Source organism: Pristiophorus japonicus, chromosome 3, assembly GCF_044704955.1.
Source record: "Pristiophorus japonicus isolate sPriJap1 chromosome 3, sPriJap1.hap1, whole genome shotgun sequence".
In the NCBI taxonomy this organism is placed as follows: Eukaryota; Metazoa; Chordata; class Chondrichthyes; family Pristiophoridae; genus Pristiophorus; species Pristiophorus japonicus.
Window position 1 is genome coordinate 2,329,340 of NC_091979.1, and position 12,548 is coordinate 2,341,887.

Here is a 12,548-nt window from a genome sequence, read left to right on the forward strand (position 1 = left end):
AGGTCAATAACCAGGGGGCATAGATTTAAAGTAATTGGAAGAAGAATTAAAGGGGCGTTAGGGAGAACATTTTCCACCCAGAGGGTGGTGGGGGTCTGGAACTCACTGCCTGAAATGATGGTAGAGGCAGAAATCCTCACTGCATTTAAAAGTGCTTGGATATGCACCTCAAGTGTGGTAACCTACAGGGCTATGGACAAAGAGCTGGAAAGTGGGATTAAGTTGGATAGCTCTTTTACGGCCGGTACAGACTCAATCGGCCAAATGGCCTCCGTCTGTGCTGTAAATTTCTATGATTCTATGATAAGTAACTGATAAGAAGAAAGCATGTGTAATGGTTGCAGAGAAAAGGAAGCAAGACCTGCAAAAGATAAAGAGATTCTTTGATAATTAAACAGTATATTTTGAAGAAATCATACAAAACAGCTCATTCTGCAAAGGTTTTCAGGTGAACCATGCACGGCATTATTCAAGGCGCAGTCGGAAAGGAACCTTCGTTTTCTCCACAAACAATCTGATCAATTCTTTGAATTGTACTCACTAGAAAGGAAAGGTTGTATGAAAGTTACCACTTTTTTCTGGTACAAACTATCGTGTTGTATGTTAAATGACATTCTTGAAAGTTAGCAAATACCGATAGTGTCTCGATTAATTTGTTAGCCTTCTGTATTCTAAACAAGCGAGAAAAGTAACGGTACACAGGATCCTCTTATTTTTAATAAGCATCTACATTTATTTATTTACAGATTTTGTTCTTTATTTCTTTCCCCCAGGTTCCTGTCTCTTTTTTCAGGTTCTCAGTTTTTGGTTTTGTTGCTGTTGCACGTTTTAATTTTATGGATTAAAATTTTTTTAAAATATTTTCTCAGTTTTGCTCTTTACTCTTTTCCATCCTTTGATTTTTATTTTTCTGGATTTAATCTGTTCTCCTCATTTTTCCTGCTATGTTGTTTATATTTTCCAGCTCATTCAATTGTTATCTACGATTTGAGACTTTTTTCAGATCTTGTTCATTATCTGGGGGTTTTCCGCAGTTTGATTGGTTGTTTTTCTCGGTCGCTGTGCATTTCCCTAGGTTCTGCTGGAAGTTTCTTTGGCTTTTGTTGTACTTATATTTGTTTCTCAGTTTATTATTTCCATGCTAATGTGGTACTCCCTCATCAACCCTCCAGATTTACTGGCTTTATTATCTATGTTTTGTTGTGTATTTTGTCAAAATTCTGGATTTATTTTTTCACGTTTCATTATTAACTTTGCTGCATTTCTCTGCATATTTTTGCAGGGTTTTTATTGTTCATATTGTTCAGAAATTTAACTGGACCAACTACATAAATACTGTGGTGACCAGAGCAGGCCAGGCTGGGTATTCTGTGACGAGTGTCTCACCTCCTGACTCCCCAAAGCCTCTCCACCATCTACAAGACACAAGTCAGGAGTGTGATGGAATACTCTCCACTTGCCTGGATTGGTGCAGCTCCAACAACACTCGAGAAGCTCGACACCATCCAGGACAAAGCAGCCCGCTCGATCGACCCCCCACTTTAAACATTCACTCCCTCCCCCACCGGCGCACCGTTGCTGCAGTGTGTATCATTTACAAGATGTTCGACAGTATCTCCCACAACCTCTACCACCTCGCAGGATAAAGGCAGCAGGCGCATGGGGAACCATCACCTGCAAGTTTCCCTCCCAGTCACACACCCTCCTGACTTGGAAATATATCGCTGTTCCTTCATCGTTGCTGGGTCACAATCCTGGGAGTTGCTCCCTGTCAGCACTGTGGGAGTACCATCACCACACGGACTGCAACGGTTCAAGCCTAGGTGGCTCTCCCCCACTTTCCCAAGGACAATACGGGGTGGGCAATAAACGCTGGCCTTCCCAGCAACGCCCACATCCCATGAATAAATAAAAAATATTTTCTGGTATTGAGTATTTCATTTTTCTATGTTTTCCTGTGTTTGTTATTTACTGCATTTTATTTTTGTAGAATTTCAGTTTGTCGTTCACATTTAAATTTTCAGTGTTTCTAGTTTCATTGTTAATATTTGCCAATGTCAGTTTTTTATTGTTTCCTGTTTTGATCTTGTTTAGGTTTTTAACATTTGTACTTTGTAGGTTTCACTGAAGCTGCATGTTTTTGCTATTTTAATTATTATTTAATGGATTCTCCATGCATCGTCAGGTTTCCGTTGGTGCAGGTCTTGATCTGCCCACGTGACTCTGACCAGTCCTCATTAATCATGCGGGGCCGCTTCAGAGAGGGAATCCTGTTTTTTTTTTAATTTTTTAAATTTTTCGTAGCCAATCTTTCCAATTCTTTGTCAGATCACAAACGCCAGAGGTCACCTTGCACACATCAAGGATCACCCTGCGCTAATGCTCTTAGCCAAAAGGCCTAGAGCCCAAGCACCGTTCCTGGAAGTACTGCAATACCAGGTTCGTGCCATGGAGGTGGATGGGTCAAGCCCCCCACACACCTCCTATTTCCTGTTTGTTATCACTTTGCTGCTGGGAAGGGAATTGAGTTTTGTTGCAGCTTTGAAAATGCTGCAGCTGATGAAGGCTCACACATTCTTCAGTGAATGGAACAACAGAAACAATGATGAAGGAAAGAGCTGCATCAGGGATGTTAGCCTCCAGAAAGGTTCCCGGGGCTTCTGATGCATTCACGATGTGACACAAACAGAATCATACTAGGGGAACATTTGTATAGGCGGCCACATCAAAGAGGAATGTAAACATTTATGGGGGAAAATCTCTGAGCCAATCAGTGCAGGCTCTGCCACCTCAAGTGGTTTAATGACCACAAAAGGTTGGCCAAGTGAAGAACCCTGTTCCCCATGTACAGCCTGTGTATCTATATATATGTACGACACTCGCCCTCTGCATATTGTGACACCACTATTCCCAGCCAGAACAGTGATGATTTGGTCATTTCCCTGTCAATCACACTAAGTGACTGTGATTCATTTTATGTATGATTTCTGTTGTGTAAGTCCTGCTGTAAGTCCTGCCAGCCGTAAGTACCACCCCACTTCCAACTCTTTGGCTGACAGAGTGGTGTCAACTGACACTCTGTTCCCTTTGTAGTGTCACTAATTGATTGAAGGGAAAGCCGTGCTATTCACAAGGAACCTCCGCCATCAATACTGCTCGTTCTTTACTCTCCACCACTGCCAGAGCAGTACTACTCTGGAAGGAGAAATGTTTCAAGGGAGCCAGCAGCTGCAAATATTTTAATCATGGTATGGATGCAAACATACCTGTGAAAAGAAGTGCGAGTGATTCTGCTAAAATTGTGTTCTCTATTTTCGAAGGAAAAGGCAGCACGTAATCAGCGCTAAAGAACTCCAACTGGAGGAGGAAAGCTTGGAGTGCAAAGAGGAGGCACTGGATCGTAACTGGACAAACAGGAGAACCTGTCGGAGGGGGCAAGTAGGCGGCGAGGTGCTAAGATCAGGTTGGTAAAGACAGGGCATAGCCATTTTTACTTCATGTAGATTGTTAAAGTATAGTAATTGCCCTGCTCACTATTTCTTCAAGAAGCAATGTCACCTAAACAAGATTTTGTATTTTTGAAATCTATGGCGATGTCTTGGAGGACAGCTGTTCAGAGGACAGCTGCTCATCCAGATCCACAACTGTTTCATCCATTCTCACTAATTTCATGAAGACATCTTACTTCCACCAACACTAGGTCACATACACCCTCTCTGGAGGAAGTAGTTCGTAAATCTAAAGCAGTTTCAGTGAGTGAAGCATTGAGCACTAGTGAGCATGAGAACTTGGGAATGGAAGAGGGGGAAGGTGAAGACACAACTGCCCTCTGTGAAGGATCCGAGGGGCCCAGTTTGCAAAAGAACAATGATTCCTGGAAACACAGGAAGGCCAGAATTGCTAGATGAAAATACACAAGGTGCATCTACTTTTCCATTCCGGGAGTCACTTGGTACAGCAATAGTGTCAGCCAAGACTCAGTCGGTCGCACTCTTGATAGATAGAAAATGATAGAAAATAGGTGCAGGAGCAGGCCATTCAGCCCTTCTAGCCTGCACCGCCATTCAATGAGTTCATGGCTGAACATGAAACTTCAGTACCCCCTTCCTGCTTTCTCGCCATAACCCTTGATCCCCCGAGTAGTAAGGACTTCATCTAACTCCCTTTTGAATATATTTAGTGAATTGGCCTCAACTACTTTCTGTGGTAGAGAATTCCACAGGTTCACCACTCTCTGGGTGAAGAAGTTTCTCCTCATCTCGGTCCTAAATGGCTTACCCCTTATCCTCAGACTGTGACCCCTGGTTCTGGACCTCCCCAACATTGGGAACATTCTTTCTGCATCTAACCTGTCTAAACCCGTCAGAATTTTAAACGTTTCTATGAGGTCCCCTCTCATTCTTCTGAACTCCAGTGAATACAAGCCCAATTGATCCAATCTTTCTTGATAGGTCAGTCCCGCCATCCCGGGAATCAGTCTGGTGAACCTTCGCTGCACTCCCTCAATAGCAAGAATGTCCTTCCTCAAGTTAGGGGACCAAAACTGTACACAATACTCCAGGTGTGGCCTCACCAAGGCCCTGTACAACTGTAGCAACACCTCCCTGCCCCTGTATTCAAATCCCCTCGCTATGAAGGCCAACATGCCATTTGCTTTCTTAACCGCCTGCTGTACCTGCATGCCAACCTTCAATGACTGATGTACCATGACACCCAGGTCTCGTTGCACCTTCCCTTTTCCTAATCTGTCACCATTCAGATAATAGTCTGTCTCCCTGTTTTTACCACCAAAGTGGATAACCTCACATTTATCCACATTATACTTCATCTGCCATGCATTTGCCCACTCACCTAACCTATCCAAGTCACTCTGCAGCCTAATAGCATCCTCCTCGCAGCTCACACTGCCACCCAACTTAGTATCATCCGCAAATTTGGAGATACTGCATTTAATCCCCTCGTCTAAATCATTAATGTACAATGTAAACAGCTGGGGCCCCAGCACAGAACCTTGCGGCACTCCACTAGTCACTGCCTGCCATTCTGAAAAGTACCCGTTTACTCCTACTCTTTGCTTCCTGTCTGACAACCAGTTCTCAATCCACGTCAGCACACTACCCCCAATCCCATGTGCTTTAACTTTGCACATTAATCTCTTGTGTGGGACCTTGTCGAAAGCCTTCTGAAAGTCCAAATATACCACATCAACTGGTTCTCCTTTGTCCACTTTACTGGAAACATCCTCAAAAAATTCCAGAAGATTTGTCAAGCATGATTTCCCTTTCACAAATCCATGCTGACTTCGACCTATCATGTCACCATTTTCCAGATGCACTGCTATGACATCCTTAATAATTGATTCCATCATTTTACCCACTACTGAGGTCAGGCTGACCGGTCTATAATTCCCTGTTTTCTCTCTCCCTCCTTTTTTAAAAAGTGGGGTTACATTGGCTACCCTCCACTCCATAGGAACTGATCCAGATTCAATGGAATGTTGGAAAATGACTGTCAATGCATCCGCTATTTCCAAGGCCACCTCCTTAAGTACTCTAGGATGCAGGCCATCAGGCCCTGGGGATTTATCGGCCTTCAATCCCATCAATTTCCCCAACACAATTTCCCGACTAATAAAGATTTCCCTCAGTTCCTCTTCCTTACTAGACCCTCTGACCCCTTTTATATCCGGAAGGTTGTTTGTATCCTCCTTAGTGAATACCGAACCAAAGTACTTGTTCAATTGATCCGCCATTTCTTTGTTCCCCGTTATGACTTCCCCTGATTCTGACTGCAGGGGACCTACGTTTGTCTTCACCAACCTTTTTCTCTTTACATACCTATAGAAACTTTTGCAATCCGCCTTAATGTTCCCTGCAAGCTTCTTCTCGTACTCCATTTTCCCTGTCCTAATCAAACCCTTTGTCCTCCTCTGCTGAGTTCTAAATTTCTCCCAGTCCCCAGGTTCGCTGCTATTTCTGGCCAATTTGTATGCCACTTCCTTGGCTTTAATACTATCCCTGATTTCCCTAGATAGCCACGGTTGAGCCACCTTCCCCTTTTTATTTTTACGCCAGACAGGAATGTACAATTGTTGTACTTCGTCCATGCGGTCTCTAAATGTCTGCCATTGCCCATCCACAGTCAACCCCCTAAGTATCATTCGCCAATCTATCCTAGCCAATTCACGCCTCATACCTTCAAAGTTACCCTTCTTTAAGTTCTGGACCATGGTCTCTGAAATTACTGTTTCATTCTCCATCCTAATGCAGAATTCCACCATATTATGGTCACTCTTCCCCAAGGGGCCTCGCACAATGAGATTGCTAATTAATCCTCTCTCATTACACAACACCCAGTCTAAGATGGCCTCCCCCCTAGTTGGTTCCTCAACATATTGGTCTAGAAAACCATCCCTTATGCACTCCAGGAAATCCTCCTCCACCGTATTGCTTCCAGTTTGGCTAGCCCAATCTATGTGCATATTAAAGTCACCCATTATAACTGCTACACCTTTATTGCATGCACCCCTAATTTCCTGTTTGATGCCCTCCCCAACATCCCTACTACTGTTTGGAGGTCTGTACACAACTCCTACTAACGTTTTTTGCCCTTTGGTGTTCTGCAGCTCTACCCATATAGATTCCACATCATCCAAGCTAATGTCTTTCCTAACTATTGCATTAATCTCCTCTTTAACCAGCAATGCTACCCCACCTCCTTTTCCTTTTATTCTATCCTTCCTGAATGTTGAATACCCCTGAATGTTGAGTTCCCAGCCCTGATCATCCTGGAGCCACGTCTCCGTAATCCCAATCACATCATATTTGTTAACATCTATTTGCACAATTAATTCATCCACCTTATTGCGGATACTCCTTGCATTAAGACACAAAGCCTTCAGGCTTGTTTTATTAACACCCTTTGTCCTTTTAGAATTTTGCTGTACAGTGGCCCTTTTTGTTCTTTGCCTTGGGTTTCTCTGCCCTACACTTTTCCTCATCTCCTTTCTGTCTTTTGCTTTTGGCTCCTTTTTGTTTCCCTCTGTCTCCCTGCCTCTGAGTCAGAACGTTCAATGTTCAATGTTCAAGTCCCACTACAGAGACTTAAGCACACAATTCTAGGCTGATACGGTGCTCCAAAGGGATGCTGGGATCCCTTGCAACTTCAGGGGATGAGCTCCCTGGTGGCAGAACATGGGAGTGCATGCTTTACAGATACACAACAGTGCACTATTTGAATAAGAGCAGGGAAGCTTTCCCAGTGACCTGGCTGATATTTATCCTTCAGTCAACACTTAACTAGAAATAATCTGGTCATTTATTTCCTTGCTGTTTGTGGGAGCTTGCTGTGCATAACATTACAACAGTGACCACACTTCAAAAGGATGTCATTGGCTGTAAAGTGCTTTGGGACGTCCTGAGGTTGTAAAAGGCGCTATATAAATGCAAGCCTTTCTTTACTCTTTCTCTTATTGCCATCTTTTCCTGGCTTGCTGCTGGATTACCTCACGACATGGCATATCCTCATCAGACACATTGAGTCTTTGAAACATAGAAAATAGGTGCAGGAGTAGGCCATTCAGGCCTTCGAGCCTGCACCACCATTCAATAAGATCATGGCTGATCATTCACCTCAGTACCCCTTTGCTGCTTTTTCTCCATACCCCTTGATCCCTTTAGCCATAAGGGCCATATCTAACTCCTTCTTGAATATATTCAATCAACTGGCATCAACAACTTTCTGCGGTAGAGAATTCCACAGGTTCACCACTCTCTGGGTGAAGAAGTTTCTCCTCATCTCGGTCGTAAATGGCTTACCCCTTATCCTTAGACTGTGACCCCTGGTTCTAGACTTCCCCAACATCGGGAACATTCTTCCTGCATCTAACCTGCCCAGTTCTGTCAGAATTTTATATGTTTCTATGAGATCCCCTCTCATCCTTCTGAACACCAGTGAATACAGGCCCAGTCAATCCAGTCTCTCCTCATATAACAGTCCTGCCATCCCGGGAATCAGTCTGGTAAACCTTCGCTGCACTCCCTCAATGGCAAGAACATCCTTCCTCAGATTAGGAGACCAAAACTGAATACAATATTCCAGGTGAGGCCTCACCAAGGCCCTGTACAACTGCAGTAAGACCTCCCTGCTCCTATACTCAAATCCCCTAGCTATGAAGGCCAACATACCATTTGCCTTGTTCACCGCCTGCTGTACCTGCATGCCAACTTTCAGTGACTGATGTACCATGACACCCAGGTCTCGTTGCACCTCCTCTTTTCCTAATCTGCAGCCATTCAAATAATATTCTGCCTTCTTGTTTTTGCCACCAAAGTGGATAACCTCACATTTATCCACATTATACTGCATCTGCCATGCATTTGCCCACTCACCTAACCTGTCCAAGTCACCATGCAGCCTCTTAGCATCCTCCTCACAGCTCACACTGCCACCCAGCTTAGTGTCATCTTCAAACTTGAAGATATTACACTCAATTCCTTCATCTAAATCATTGATGTATATTGTAAATAGCTGGGGTCCCAGCACTGAGCCCTGCGGCACTCCACTAGTCACTGCTTGCCATTCTGAAAAGGACCCGTTTATCCCGACTCTCTGCTTCCTGTCTGCCAACCAGTTCTCTATCCACGTCAGTACATTACCCCTAATACCATGTGCTTTGATTTTGCACGCCAATCTTTTGAGTGGCTCCTTGTTAAAAGCCTTTTGAAAGTCCAACTACACCACATGCACTGGTTCTCCCTTGACCACTGTACTAGTTAGATCCTCAAAAAATTCTAGAAGATTTGTCAAGCATGATTTCCCTTTCATAAATCCATGCTGACTTGTACCGATCCTGTCACTGCTTTCCAAATGTGCTGCTATTTCATATTTAATAATTGATTCCAACATTTTCCCCACTAACCGGTCTATAATTCCCTGTTTTTTCTCTCCCTCCTTTTTTAAAAGGTGGTGTTACATTAGGTACCATCCAATCCACAGGAACTGATCCAGAGTCGATAGACTGTTGGAAAATGATCACCAATGCATCCACTATTTCTAGGACCACTTCCTTAAGTACTCTGGGATGCAGACTATCAGGCCATGGAGATTTATTGGCCTTCAATCTTATCAATTTCCCTAACACAATTTCCTGACTAATAAGGATTACCTTCAGTTCCTCCTTCTTGCGAGACCCTCGGTCCCCTTGTATTTCCGGAAGGTTATTTGTGTCTTCCTTCGTGAAGACAATACCAAAGTATTTGTTCAACTGGTCTTCCATTATAAATTCACCTGATTCTGACTGCATTTGTCTTCACGAATCTTTTTCTCTTCATATAGCTGCAGAAGCTTTTGCAGTCAATTTTTATGTTCCCAGCAAGCTTCCTCTCATGCTTAGAAACATAGAAACATAGAAATTAGGTGCAGGAGCAGACCATTCAAACCTTCCAGCCTGCTCCTGCACTTAAATTCCATTCAATAAGATCATGGCTGATCATTCAAACTCCTGCTTTCTCTCCATACCCCTTGATGCCTTTGGCTGAAAGGGCCACATCTCCAAGTAAAAGATCCTCTCGGAATGAATGATCACAGTATGGTTGAATTTGTAATACAGATTGAGGGTGAGGAAGTAGTGTCTCAAACGAGCGTACTATGCTTAAACAAAGGGGACGACAGTGGGATGAGGGCAGAGTTGGCTAAAGTAGACTGGAAACACAGACTAAACGGTGGCACAATTGAGGAACAGTGGAGGACTTTTAAGGAGCTCTTTCATAGTGCTCAACAAAAATATATTCCAGTGAAAAAGAAGGGCGGTAAGAGAAGGGATAATCAGCCGTGGACAACCAAGGAAATAAAGGAGAGGATCAAATTAAAAACCAAAGCGTATAAGGTGGCCAAGGTTAGTGGGAAACGAGCAGATTGGGAAAATTTTAAACGACAGCAAAGAATGACTAAAAAAGCAATAAAGAAAGGAAAGATAGATTACGAAAGTAAACTTGTGCAAAACATAAAAACAGATAGTAAAAGCTTTTACTGATATATAAAACGGAAAAGAGTGACTAAAGCAAATGTTGGTCCCTTAGAAGATGAGAAGGAGGATTTAATAATGGGAAATGTGGAAATGGCTGAGACCTTAAACAATTATTTTGCTCCGGTCTTCACAGTGGAAGACACAAAAACCATGCCAAAAATTGCCGGTCACGGGAATGTGGGAAGGGAGGACCTTGAGATAATCACTATCACTTGGGCGGTAGTGCTGGATAGGCTAATGGGACTCAAGATAGACAAGTCCCCTGGTCCAGATGAAATGCATCCCAGGATATTAAAAGAGATGGCGGAAGTTATAGCAGATGCATTTGTTATAATCTATCAAAATTCTCTGGACTCTGGGGAGGTACCAGCGGATTAGAAAGCAGCTAATGTATCGCCTCTGTTTAAAAAAGGGGGCAGACAAAAGGCAGGTAACTATAGGCCGGTTAGTTTAACATCTGTAGTGGGGAAAATGCTTGAAACTATCATTAAGGAAGAAATAGTGGGACATCTAGATAGGAATAGTGCAATCAAGCAGACGCAACATGGATTCATGAAGGGGAAATCATGTTTAACTAATTTACTGGAATTCTTTGAGGATATAACGAGCATGGTGGATAGAGGTGTACCGATGGGTGTGGTGTATTTAGATTTCCAAAAGGCATTCGATAAGGTGCCACACAAAAGGTTACTGCAGAAGATAAAGGTACGCGGAGTCAGAGGAAATGTATTAGCATGGATCGAGAATTGGCTGGCTAACAGAAAGCAGAGAGTCGGGATAAATAGGTCCTTTTCGGGTTGGAAATCGGTGGTTAGTGGTGTGCCACAGGGATCGGTGCTGGGACCATAACTGTTTACAATATACATAGATGACCTGGAAGAGGGGACAGAGTGGAGTGTAACAAAATTTGCAGATGACACTAAGATTAGTGGGAAAGCGGGTTGTGTGGAGGACACAGAGAGGCTGCAAAGAGATTTAGATAGGTTAAGCGAATGGGTTAAGGTTTGGCAGATGGAATACAATGTCGGAAAGTGTAAGGTCATCCACCTTCGGGAATATTATTTGAATGGGGAGAAATTACAACATGCTGCGGTACAGAGGGACCTGGGGGTCCTTGTGCATGAATCCCAAAAAGTTAGTTTGCAGGTGCAGCAGGTAATCAGGAAGGCGAATGGAATGTTGGCCTTCTTTGCGAGAGGGATGGAGTACAAAAGCAGGGAGGTCCTGCTGCAACTGTACAGGGTATTGGTGAGGCCGCACCTGGAGTACTGCGTGCAGTTTTGGTCACCTTACTTAAGGAAGGATATACTGGCTTTGGAGGGGGTACAGAGACGATTCACTCGGTTGATTCCGGAGATGAGGGGGTTACCTTATGATGATAGATTGAGTAGACTGGGTCTTTTCTCGTTGGAGTTCAGAAGAATGAGGGGTGATCTTATAGAAACATTTAAAATAATGAAAGGAATAGACAAGATAGAGGCAGAGAAGTTGTTTCCACTGGTCGGGGAGACTAGAACTAGGGGGTACAGCCTCAAAATACGGGGGAGCCAATTTAAAACCGAGTTGAGAAGGAATTTCTTCTCCCAGGGGGTTGTGAATCTGTGGAATTCTCTGCCCAAAGAAGCAGTTGAGGCTAGCTCATTGAATGTATTCAAATCACAGGTAGATAGATTTTTAACCAATAAGGGAATTAAGGGTTACGGGGAGCGGGCGGGTAAGTGGAGCTGAGTCCACGGCCAGATCAGCCATGATCTTGTTGAATGGCGGAGCAGGCTCGAGGGGCTAGATGGCCTCCTCCTGTTCCTAATTCTTATGTTCTTATGTTCTTTTGATCTACTAATCTTTTTCTCTTCACATATCTATCAAAGTTTTTTCAGTCAGTTTTTATGTTCCCAGCAAGCTTCCTCTCATACTCTTTTTTCCCCCTCCTAATTAAACCCTTAGTCCTCCTATGCTAAATTCTAAATTTCTCCCAGTCCTAAGGCTGGCTGCTTTTTCTGGCCAATTTATATACCTCTTCCATGGATTTAACACTATCCCCAATTTCCCTTGTTCACCACGGTTGAGCTACCTTCCCCGTTTTATTAGTGGGGAAAATGTTGGAATCAATCATTAAAGATGAAATAACAGCGCATTTGGAAAGCAGTGACAGGATCGGACCAAGTTAGCATTGATTTATGAAAGGGAAATCATGCTTGACGAATCTTCTGGAATTTTTTGAGAATTTAATTCGCAGAATGGACAAGGCAGAACCAGTGGATGTGGTGTATTTGGACTTTCAAAAGGCTTTTGACAAGATCCCGGACAAGAGATTGTGCAAAGTGTGCAAAGTCAAAGCGCATGGTACTGTGGGTAATGTACTGACGTGGATAGAGAACTGCTTTGCAGACAGGATGCAGAGAGTCGGCATAAACGGGTCCTTTTCAGAATGGCAGGCAGTGACCAGTGGACTGCCGCAGGACTCAGTGCTGGGACCCCAGCTCTTTACAATATACATCAATGATTTAGATGAAGGAATTGA

The 12,548-nt window shown here is 43.5% G+C and overlaps 1 protein-coding gene across 2 annotated transcripts in view; it reads left to right on the forward strand.

The window, feature by feature from the left end:
• Window positions 1–467: 467 nt before the first annotated feature.
• The window catches only part of LOC139256611 (C-X-C chemokine receptor type 2-like), a 33,046-nt gene continuing 20,965 nt past the window's right edge, over window positions 468–12,548 (forward strand). Inside the window, exons 1-2 of one of the 2 annotated variants that reach the window (XM_070874274.1) lie at window positions 468–553; window positions 3,321–3,463. The gene's annotated coding sequence lies outside the window, so the exon portion shown is untranslated. Of the gene's footprint in view, window positions 554–2,421; window positions 2,440–3,320; window positions 3,464–12,548 lie in introns of those variants that run through there. The other variant, XM_070874277.1, reaches the window with a different exon arrangement.